The 10,938-nt window shown below is 61.0% G+C and overlaps 1 long non-coding RNA gene across 1 annotated transcript; it reads left to right on the forward strand.

Annotated features, from left to right (window-relative positions):
* Positions 1–9,169: 9,169 nt before the first annotated feature.
* LOC137140866 (uncharacterized) lies at positions 9,170–10,938 on the forward strand. Its single transcript, XR_010916497.1, has 3 exons — positions 9,170–9,711; positions 10,273–10,496; positions 10,818–10,938. It is a non-coding gene; the product is annotated as an uncharacterized lncRNA (long non-coding RNA).

Below are 10,938 nucleotides of genomic sequence, written 5' to 3' on the forward strand. Positions count from 1 at the left end.
ACGTCTGGTCCGTGCTTTAAAACCCCTTGCCATGGGACCTGGTGTGCTGACACGCAGAGATTTATGTCCAGCCCTAACCTGAATAGTCTCCTGCTGGGCACACAGGTGGCCCTGCTCGGCGCTTGGCAGGAGCCGGGAGTCCCATTTCAGTCCCAAACTCCTGGCGGCTGCTGCTGGTGCTTGGCAAGCGGCACCGTCTCCGGCGGGTGGGTGGGGATGATAAAGCGGCGACAGATGCTGCCCTGGCTGGCAGCCTGGGGAATGCGCAGTCACGCCGGGGACGTGCCCCTGGTGTAAATGCAATGGGGGTCTGGGCCCTGGGGCGGCTCACGCAGCAGCAGGCTCGGGTAAGCCAGAGCATGGCGGGCAGGTGGCACCTCTACCAGGGCTGCCTCCCTCCCCTGTTGTTTCCCCATTGCTAGGGTCTTTACTCATCTTCTGCCCTCCAAGGGGATTGGGTCCTGGAGCCCACAGCCCCCTGCACTGCCCCAGCACGGGCCTATCCTGCCCCCGGCAAGCCCTGCCCATGGGCCTTCATCCTCCCGTGCTGGCACCAGCTTGATGTTTCGGCCCAAGACCTGCTGCCAGCATGGCCAGTTGCTCCGTCCAAAAGCTGGGCCGAGAACCCGCCTGGCTCGTTCCACCCAACAGCAGCAAGGAGCTGTCTGGGGTGTGACCCGACCTCCCCCCCCCCCCCATCACCCCGTTACTGAGCGGCCGCGTTCTGGCCGGCCCGGCCTGCGGATCAGCTGGGTCCCCTGCCACCTGCCGGCCTTCGCTCCTGCTGCTGTGCGCCTGTAGCCTGCGGTGAGCAGCACGGGCCGTGGGGGGGGCACCTCTGCGAGCTGAATGGCAGAGCCGCGGGCCCTGCAGTGGGGAGATGAATCACCGAGACAGAAATAAAAATAACACGGAGCTGCCCGTACCATAACGGGGCCGGGCGAGGCTTCCCTGCGGGGCCCCAGGCTCAGCACCGCTTTTGGGCTGAGGCTCCCCTCGAGCCTGGCTCCTCCGTAGCAACCCCCTGCCCGCCCCGCTTGCCAAGGGGCTCCGGTTTCAGTGCCAAGCTGGGCCGCAGGAACAGCTTAGACAGTGGGATTTGCACGTTGAGCCCATGTGGAAACTCTGATGCCCTTGAACAGTAAATAATATCCCCCTGGGCCTGCGCCGGGCACAGCACCTGTCTCGCTGCTGAGTTGTTCTCCCTGAAATAGACTGGGAAGCGTGATCTTTCCGCCTGGCTCCAGCTGCAATAATGCCCTCTCTGGCAGGGACTCAAAGGCTCCCCATTGGCCCCCGAGCCAGGCCAGGCTTTGCCGGGTTGCCCGAAGGCTTGTGTGCGAGCGCAGGGAGGCGGCGGATGGAGCCCGGCTGCCGTGGGAGGCGCACGCGGGTCGAGCCAAGTGGCTCTGACCGTGCACCGGGCAACCTGGAGCAGGCGCAGCTCAGCAACGCCGACGGCTCGGTCCTTTAAAGGGGAGACGTGCGGCTTTGTCTGCCCTGCCCGACGCAGGGGGCCCTGAGGCGCCCCACAAATGAGCTGTGGTGGGTGCTCAGCAGAGCCCTCAGAACTCCCGAGACGGGGCTGTCACTGCTGCTGCCTCTGCCCCACAGCTCCGGGCTGCCCCTGGAATCCCCAGTGGCTGGGGGGCCTCCAGAGATTTGCCATCACGTCTCCCCTCCATGCCACCCCGCTGCTGTGCTTGGTGCTGACGGGCCAGGTCTCAAGCTGACGTGTTTTCAGGGGCCCTAGGTGCTTTCTTCATTCAACTGGCCCCTTTGGGTACAGCCTCAAATCTGCCCGCAAAAACCCTGCCCCGCCTAGAGAAAACAACAGCAGCTTTAAAGCCAGACACCAGCCCGTCCCCTAAACGCTGGGGAGCTCAGTGTGTGTATCTGGGGGGGGGGGGCGCGTAGGTTTATGCTCAGCAGCAGCAGCCCCAGACACCAGCCGCGCGTGCTGCTTTTATCCGGCCTTTCCCGTCAGACAAGCTGTTGTGTCACCGTCTTTCTCAGCTCCTCTTAGCAACACGGTTGTGCCACGCTTGGCAGCAGAGGCACATCTGCGGCAAGGGGCCAGCCGCCCGTCACGCCGGCGCACTGCATCCCGGCCAGGCGCAGGGCCGGCTGCTGGCGGCGGTGTCACGGCGTGCATGGCGCTGGATGGGGGTGCTCTGTGAGCTGGCTGTAACGGACCGTCCCCCCAGAGCCCCTTATGGGGCCAGGCCGCTGACGTCGCTGGCCACGTGTGACAAAGCGGCACCACGAAGCCGGCCGTGCAGCTACACCTTTGTGCCGCGGGACAGCTGGCTGGGGCGTCGTGCCTGCGGGTGCATTGCCTGCCCGCCGGCAGAGAGCGTCTTACACTGCGTGGTGCGGGCGTCTGCCCGCGCGCTGCCCTGAAAGCGTGGCCGTGCTGCGTGGCCATTGCACAGCTGGCATTGTCCAACCCGAACGTGGCTGCGTTTCAGTGCCATGGGGGTGTCGCTGCGTGATGTAAACAGCTGCCCTGTTCCACCCCAGAGGTGGCGTCTTACCAGTGCTACAAGCAGTGCCCCTCCAGCCCTCCCTGCTCCAACGTTCACGGGGCTCCAGGGGGCTGAAAAGTGCTAGCACGGCAGAGCTGCTCCTGCCGCCAGCCTGGGAAGAATGGCCTCCTTTGATGCCGTGACACCGGCAGGCTGGCTCGCTTTGTGGGCATGGAATTTTCCATCTGAATTCAGGGCTGCTGCATTGGAACGAGCCAAGCGGCACACGCTGTCCATCCGTGCCTCGGCCCCGCGGCGCTGGACAGTAACTCCATTGAGGCTTCTGCAGAACAGGGCGGGGGTGAGAGGGGAGGACTCAACCTCCCCCCCAGCCCAGCATGGCTGAGCAATGCTGGGGAGCCCGTCGGGGTCTGGGCTCTTGTGTAGGCATCTCCTTCCCTGGGCTGTGGGGGCAGAGAGGAGGGGGCATGGTGGAGCCTGGGCCCACAGGATGCGGGCAGAGCGGGACGTGAACAGGGTGCTGGCTTTAGAAGTGGTTTAGCAGGAAGAGCAGGTCCCAGGCAGTCAGGACACCTGGGTTCTCAGCGTGAGCTGGGAAAGGCCGTTGGAGGCTAGGAGTCAGCACTCTGGGGTCTAGTCCTGGGTCGGGGAGGGGAGCGGGGTCTGGTGGGTTAGACCAGGGGCTGGGCGCCAGGACTCCTGGGTTCTATCCCAGCTGGGGAGGTGGGTTAGAGCAGGGGGGCGTGGGCCAGAACTCCTGGTTCTATTTCTCTCTGGGCCTCCGTTTCCCCATGGGGGGAGCAGTTGATTATGCCCCCCTCTGCCCTGCAGGCGGAAATTGGATCTCCTTATAAAGTGCCTTGCCGTCTCTGGGGGGAGGCTGGACAGATGTGAATAGGGGCCAATGCCAACAACGTCTGACCCCCATCACTGAGCCTAGGGGGACGCGGGTGCTGCGTGGCCCCTGGGAGCCCAGCAGGGAGGTGATGAACCTGGAGCTGTGAGGCTCGAGTTGGACACACCGTACGGGGGTGGAAACTGGACGCCAGGAGCGCCGGCCTGCTTGGCCAGCCAGGGGATAGCTACGTCTGTGCCGAGCACGCTCAGACGTCGGTCCCTCCCACCCCTCCCCGGAGGGGGTGTCCCCCACGGCCGGGTATGGGGCTGCTGTCATTGCTGCTAGGTCAGCATGAAGACTTTGAAAACGGCTCCAGGCGCAAAGCCCTTTCTTGCACCTTTCCTGTGAAGATCTCAAAGCACCAGCCGACGCCTGCTCTCGCCTGCACCAGGTAAAGGCAGAGCAATGCCACGGGCTGCATAGAATCACAGAGTTGGACGGGAGCTCAGGAGGTATCTAGTCCAACCCCCTGCAAGGGAATTGCTGCCGATTGACACCAGCCGCCCGGTGCCACTGAATTGTCCTAGTGTTCCTAGGGCTGGGGGATTGTTACCAACCCCGCTTCGTCTGCGGCTCTGAAAGCAGTCCGCAACGGCACTGCTTGGGAGCACTTTGAGGCAGGGGCCGTTGTCTTGTTCTGTGGCTGTGCAGCACTCAGCCCCAATGCACCCTGGGAGCTACCATACTAATGGACAGCACCTTGCACCGTGGGGCCCGGATGTGAGCTCCTAGGTGCTGCTGTAATTATCACCATGCTACAGAGGGGGACATGGGAGCACCCAGATGGGCAGGAGCTACGGTGGCAGAGCACGTCAGCGCAGAGCTGAGGGTGTAAAGCAGGCTCTGGTGCCCTGTTTCCTGGACAGTGCAGAAGAACGAGCTCCCTGCGGGTTACGTTCTGAGCTCTCTTACGCCAGCGTCAATGCAGAGCAGCAGCCTCGAGCTCAGCGTGGGGACTCTGATTTTACAGCTGGCCGGCGGGAGGGGCAGAGAGATGACACGACTACCCTGAGGTTCTGCAGCAAAACCAGAGGCTCAGCCCAGGAGTCTGGTCTCACCACTCAGCCACACTGCCTCTCTGGAAAACGCCCCTCAGCAGCACACACCCGTGTTCAAAAATCCTAAGATTTTAAAAATTAATGAATTAGAAACGAATGGATGAATTCATTTTGGGTTCTGGTCTTTGCCTGCTGGGTTGTGAGCCCCGGGAATTATTTTTCAAGCTTTCCTTCACAACCACAAGGACTGGAAACGTTCTTTCTTTAGGCAGGAAAGCTGAGCGGCTCACATAATCACCTGCTTCCTGGAGCTGGGGCCTTAGGACAAACAGCCAGCATCGGCAGGCTCACAATCACCAGTGCTGGCAATGCTGCTAAACCGGAGCAGAGGGTGGTGGGCATTGAGCGGTGCCAGTGAACTAATGAGCTGATTTTTCAGAACCTAGGAGCAAGCCAGGCCCTGGGAGACGGCTGCAGCTTCCGCAGGGCCCACGGCTCGCTCCCGTGTCTGTGGAATCTTTCTCACTCTGGGATTTTTATCCTTAATGGCTTTTTCCTGACAAGGGCAATGGGGAAATCCACCCCACCCTGCTGCTTTCCTTTGACGCCTTTTGAGCGGGGCGCATTGGTTGGGCTCGGTCTTGGTGCCATGTGACAGCCTGACTCACGGTTCCCATCGCCCCTGTGCGATGGACCAAGGCGTTGCCCTCAGGGGCTGACGGACTAAAGTGGTGTGTCAATGATTATTGTTAGCGTGGCACCTAGGAACCTCACTGCTGGACCGGGACTCCATTGCGCCAGGCACTGTACAAACCCGGAACAAAGGGTCCCTACTTCCAATTGGGACAAGAGCCGGCTGGGGAAGTAGAAGGCAACAATGAGACCATATGGGCCAGCACAAGACCCGTAGCTGGTGGTGGCACCTGACCAGTGCCAGGGTTTAGGCTGCGTGGCAGAGGAGCGATTTAAGGACAGATTTGCAGGCGAAGGAGCGAGTTGTGCGGATGTTTGTGGGGCCGGAGGTGAGTTCTACCCAGGAAGGCCTGCCACCGGTTGTGATGCGGACTGGGGCAGGCCTCCTGCATGTGTCAAGCAGAAGACGCGCGCGTTGGATGGCCGCTCCTGGCCCCATTTGCCAGTTGCCTCCATCTTGCTTTCCTTGCCGAGTTATAAGAATACGCAGCCACTTATAAAAGCCGCTGCCCCCCCCCCACCCCCCCACATCCACGCCTTTCTGTTGCAAGGGGAATAACTGGCCCATAGAAGAAATGTTAATGAATACACCAAAGGCCCGCACCAAACAACAGGAGCATTGAGACGGCCTGGGATAAACAGCCGGCCTCTCGCCATGCTGGAGACAATGGCGGGTCTGTTTCGTATTGATCATGAATGTCCCAAGCGACAATAGTCAAAGGGGATGTGACGTCGTAGCGCGATGGAATCCCAGTGTGTTTTTTCCATGGCTGAATGCCGGGCGTTCTTGGCTGCGTGGGTTTAGGAAATCCTTGTTCACTGCGAACTCAAGAGCCCCCTTGCTGGTGCTTTGCCCCCCGTCAGAGTTCCCATTGCAGCTGGGCCGCGGCCCCTCCGGAGCAGGCACCTGGTGAGACAACCCGCTCACGCCAGCTTGGTGTCGAGATGCCCCAGCATCACAAGGACCTGCCTCTGTGCCCCAACCACGGCAGGAGGACCATGACCTCGTCCTCCGCCCGACGGCGAGCGGCAGCAAGTGGGGTCGCAGCTCAGCAAAGCAGCCTGAAATCCATGCCCCTGCAGGGCTCCTCCTGCTTTAACTGTCCCCAGGACACGTGCTGTGGTGGCCGCCAGGTGAGCCAAGCTCTCTGACCTGCCTCTAGCCTAGCTGCACAATCCCTGGGCCCCGGCCTGTCACCGGGCAGCTGGCTCATTGAGAGCATTGGGCTCAGCCCTCCTGCGTCACGGCTGCCCCGGGTGATGGCCGGACTGCGAGGCAGGCTGCTTCGGGCAGGAGATCCAGGGTCAGAAGGACATGCCATTAGTCGCTCAGCCCTGCCTACGCTTTGTACCTGGTCCCGCTGCTGCAGAGCATCCCACCGATTAGGCAAATACGCCAGTCAGTCTGTGGGGACCAGCCGGCTCGCTCAGCTTCAGAGCCGGGGTAGAAGCCAGGACTCCTGACTCTGAGTGCTGCGCCCGTTCCTCGCAGCAGAAGGGCTGGCCTGGGCCATGCTGGGGATGGGTAACAGGGCTCCAGCCCGTCATGGGGGGTTGTCACAGCACGAGCGCAGGAATGACCCGACTCTGCTCTCACCTGCCCCTGCTGTGTGAATCCGGAGTCCAAAGCAGGCGTGGCCTCCTGTGCAAAACCCCTGCAGGGCAGGCGTGTCTGACACGGTGCTTACTCGGGGACACGGGCTGCGGCCCCCGGCCCCTCGGGCACCTGACGCTTAGCTGGTGTAGCCGGCAGGGCTGCTTTGCACCCGCTGCGGGTCTGGCTCCAGCGGCGCTACGGCCGGTTCACGCCCGTCGGGGTTTGGCCCAACATTGCACAGCAGCATCGGCTCCTTGGCGAGCTGATTGCTTGGCCTCCATTTGGAGCTGGGTGGCTGCGTCTCAGTAGCTGCAGCCGGGGGTCATGCACTCTGGCCAGCCCGCCTTGTGCTGCTGCATTCCCTGCGCCCCGCCCTGTATCCGTCCTTTGTCCCCAAAGGTCCCTTTCCCGGCCTGCCTCGTGCCGTGTGCCTCTTTGCACGTGATCCGCTGCGCTCTGACCAGCCTCCCCTTGGCCATGCAGCCTCCTCAGCCCCCGCTGCGTCTGCCCGGCCCTCAGTGCTCACCCCCTCGCAGCTCGGGCCCCTTCCTCTCTCGCCCGTGGACCATTAGTCTGTTACCTGCCCAGGAGACATGGGACAGGCATCCCTTCTGGTGCAGGGCCCCGTCAGGGCCCTGGTCTCGCTTAGCCTGGCCTAGCCCCATTGGCAAGAAGTGAGTGACTGCGTCAGTGAAGTGGGGCTAGGGTGTGGAGCTCGTACAGGGCCATGTGCACTGACGGGCTGGGTGAGCAAGCGCCTTCCAGGGAACGAGCCATTGGGTCCCGGTGCAGAAAACGCCATTGAGCTGCTTCTCGCTGAGGCACAAGACCCGGCCCAGTTTAGCAGGAAGCGTTTTTGTTTCTGCAGCAAACACGATTATTTTCCAGTCTGTTGCGTGACCCCATCAGCCCAGTGCTCCCCAGGAGGGACCGGGGCCTCGCCCGCCCCCCAGCCCCTGAAGGTCCCTTTGCTCGGCCTTCGGGATCGCTGGTCTGAGAGGCTATTTTGACATGAATGCAATGCTCAGAATAACTGCTGAGCACTTCGGTTTCAGGCAGTGCAGTGGGGAAGGGAGAATCTTGGCTCCTAATAACCAGAGTCAGGCTGGGAACAAAGATGAAGAGAGGGGCTGGGAAGGGGCTGGATAGAATGACAGGGAAGAACAGCCTGTGCCTTCTATTTTCTGCACGCACAGATAGATGGTGCATGCATCCCTACGTGCAGCTGCATGGAAATACAGAGCTGCCATAGGCACACACACATCTGCTGAACCATGCACAGCTCTGCACAGGTTGCACTGGAGCATGCAAACATTGCAAAGAGAGTGCTCCACACTGCGGAGAAAGAGGTCTAAGGCTGGTGTAACGACATACGTACAGCACAGGTACACCAACACCTGCTAAGAGAGCTGGCTTGTACCAGGGTGCTGCAAAAATGGGCCCTGCACATTTACCCTGCTTGTAAACTCACCTGTACAGCCGTGTGTGAAATGCCAGCTAACCCACAGCAGTGCATGGCGATGGGAAAAGGGGGCAGACAGACAGACTGGCTTAGTCCACACCAAACGGCCTCCAGATATAATTCAAGGCGTGTGTTAAGCTCACGCCTGGTAAACGAGAAAAGTATGAAACCAAAAATCACGGAACCAAAATTGGTGTGTCAGAAATCCGGCTTCATTGGTGGACAGACTGATGGGGGGATGGGCTGAACTGTAGGAGAAAAATTGGCTGCTGGGACAAACGTCACCGTCCTGGATGCTAGGCCCCGTCGCCTGGGCCCTGGGCCCTCGCTGGCCCGACCGACGACTGTCCTGACCAGACAGAGCCAAAACCACGTGGGACCCAGATGGCCTCACTGGCCTCGGCGAAATCCAAACCACCCCTTGGGATGGAGAACCCGCTCGCTCGCTCTCACACACACACACACACACACGCGCATGTACTCGCACACACACACACACACACCCGCGTGTCCTTTTCCTACCCCACCTTATTTCTGCCCTTTCCTATCCCTCTTCTTTTGCCTTCTGGCTAATACGCACCTGGCTCAGCCAGCCAGGACTGTAGGTTCTGCAGCATTGCTGGGAGCCTGTGACCAGCCGGAGGCAGCTAAAAGCAACGCCCCGAACCGCTCGCTGCAGGGTGAGGAGTCAGGCTGCGGCAGGGACTGGGACCGGGAATCATGAAGCCGAGAGGCTGTGGGGTGCGCCGAGGTCAGGGTCCCAGGGCTGGAGCTGGGGAGTAGAGGGAGGATCTGTGAGGCATCACCAAGTGGTGATGAGGGGGGAAATGTTTGGCCATGGGGAGGGCAAGGGGCCTATGATGGGGGGGTATACACCACACAGGCCTTGAAGGGGTTAATGTGGGCCTGAGAAGCCAGGTAACACACCAGGCAGCATTGATGCAGCCCAGCTGGGGGGGGGGGGGGAGGGTGATTATAAAGCCAGGAAGTCTGCAGCAGAAAGTGTCTGCAGGGAGGGTGTTAGCAGCCAGGCTCTGGGCTAGAGGAGGCAGGAAGTGGTCTAGGCAGGAGCAGCCCTTGGCTGCCTGTGACAGGGTCCCTGGGCTGGAATCCAGGGTTCGGGTTCCTCAACCAGCTGCTGAGGTGGGGAGATGAAACTGCCTGAGGCAAGGGTGCAAGGACCACGGAGCGGAGCCAGAGACCTGCTGTGCGGTCACTGGACTAGCTTGGTTGGACTCTCTGTGTCCCCGTCAGGGGTGGGCTAAAGTGAGACCCGGCTGGAGGGTCAAGCTGACCACGGCAGGGCCGGCGTGACTCTTGGCGGGGGCCATATGGGAGGCAGTTGCTGTGCCACACCTGGCCATGCGGGGGTGCTCCTGCATGGCATGAACTCCGCTATGACAGCCTCTGCAAGGTGTGAGCTGGGCGGGGCCCAGGAGGTGTCTTGCCGTGAATTATCGTAGTTCCCCTGAGAGGGGCAGCCGGGCCGGAGCTACAGACTGCCCTGCTAACCCGTGGGAGACGGCTGAGCGGCGAGGGAGAACTGAGGCACAGGAACCGTGATAGCAGGCTGGGTAAGTGACCCTGTGACAGGCTGGCTTCTCTGCTGCCTGGTGCCTAGGGCTGACGGTGCACCTGGACAAAGTGGGTGTAAAAATGCTACCAAACTGGAATCCTCCCCTGGCTTCCTTCCGCTGTGGTGACTTACACACCCTTGTGAATGGGCCTAACGGATTATGTGGGGCGGGGGAGCCACACCCCTTTGCAGAGGAAGCTGTCCACCTGCACGCACCTGGGCGGGGGCTCCGGCTCTAGACTGGGGTTGTGGGAGGTGAGGTCACGTCCTGGCTGTATCGCCAGCTCTCTGGGTAACCCTGGGCAAGTCACCGGGGCCTCGGCCTCCAAGGGTGCAGCACCCGCAGATCAGGCCAGGTTTCCAGCTGACGTTCGCAGGCTGGGCTGCTGCACAACCCTCGTCCCGGCTGTGGAGGCTGAGACCTGCAACCCTGGGGTGAAATCCCAGCCTGCCTGATGGCAATGGGCTCAGTGGTGTTAAGCTCCCCTCGGGCTGTCGATCCCGGGCCCACTCAGCAGCCGAGGGTCCTCAAACACGCTGTGTCTGCCTCGCCTCCTAGATGCTGAGGTGTCTGGGCAGGGCCTGTCTCTCCCTGTGTCTGTGCAGCGCCCCTGAACGCGAGGAATAAGTAACCAGTGCTTCCACTTCCTGAGGCTTACGGAGCCGCTTGTGTTAGCGTGGCGTATTGACACTGGGAGGAATCCAAGCCCCGAAGGCTATCGAACGCTCTCAAGTCGAAGGAGGAAATGGAAATTCTGCTTTCAAGTTTCCAGCGAGGCCCAGGTACCAGCAGATCAGGTTCCCGGCTACTCTTCAAAGAGCCGGTGTGTGCTTAGTCCTTGAGCCTCTTATCAACACACAGACTGGGCTGGAGCAGGACCAAAACGTGGCACTTCGTGGGCTAGGAGAAGGGCAAGAGAGTCTCAGTTCTTCGCTTTGTGCTCCAGGCAAACTGACGCCTGTGCAAAGCCCGCCTGCCCGATATCCGCTGGCCCAAATAATACCTCCCTAGCGCATTTCAGCAGAGGATCTCAGGGTTTCACAAACACTGTAAGTGACCCTTCGCACGCTCCTCTGCTCAGTTATTAACTCCTTTTCTTACAGGTAGAGAAAGGGAGGCACAGAAGCAAAGTTACTGGGCGCCATTCCCATCTGAGTCAGCGGTGCTGGAGGCTGGACCCCAGGTGTCCTGATTCTGTGACTAAATAAAACAGTCACACACACA

This window comes from Emydura macquarii, unplaced genomic scaffold (genome assembly GCF_026122565.2).
Source record: "Emydura macquarii macquarii isolate MOO-44397 ecotype Brisbane River unplaced genomic scaffold, CSIRO-AGI_Emac_v2 contig_2994, whole genome shotgun sequence".
Classification (NCBI taxonomy): Eukaryota; Metazoa; Chordata; order Testudines; family Chelidae; genus Emydura; species Emydura macquarii.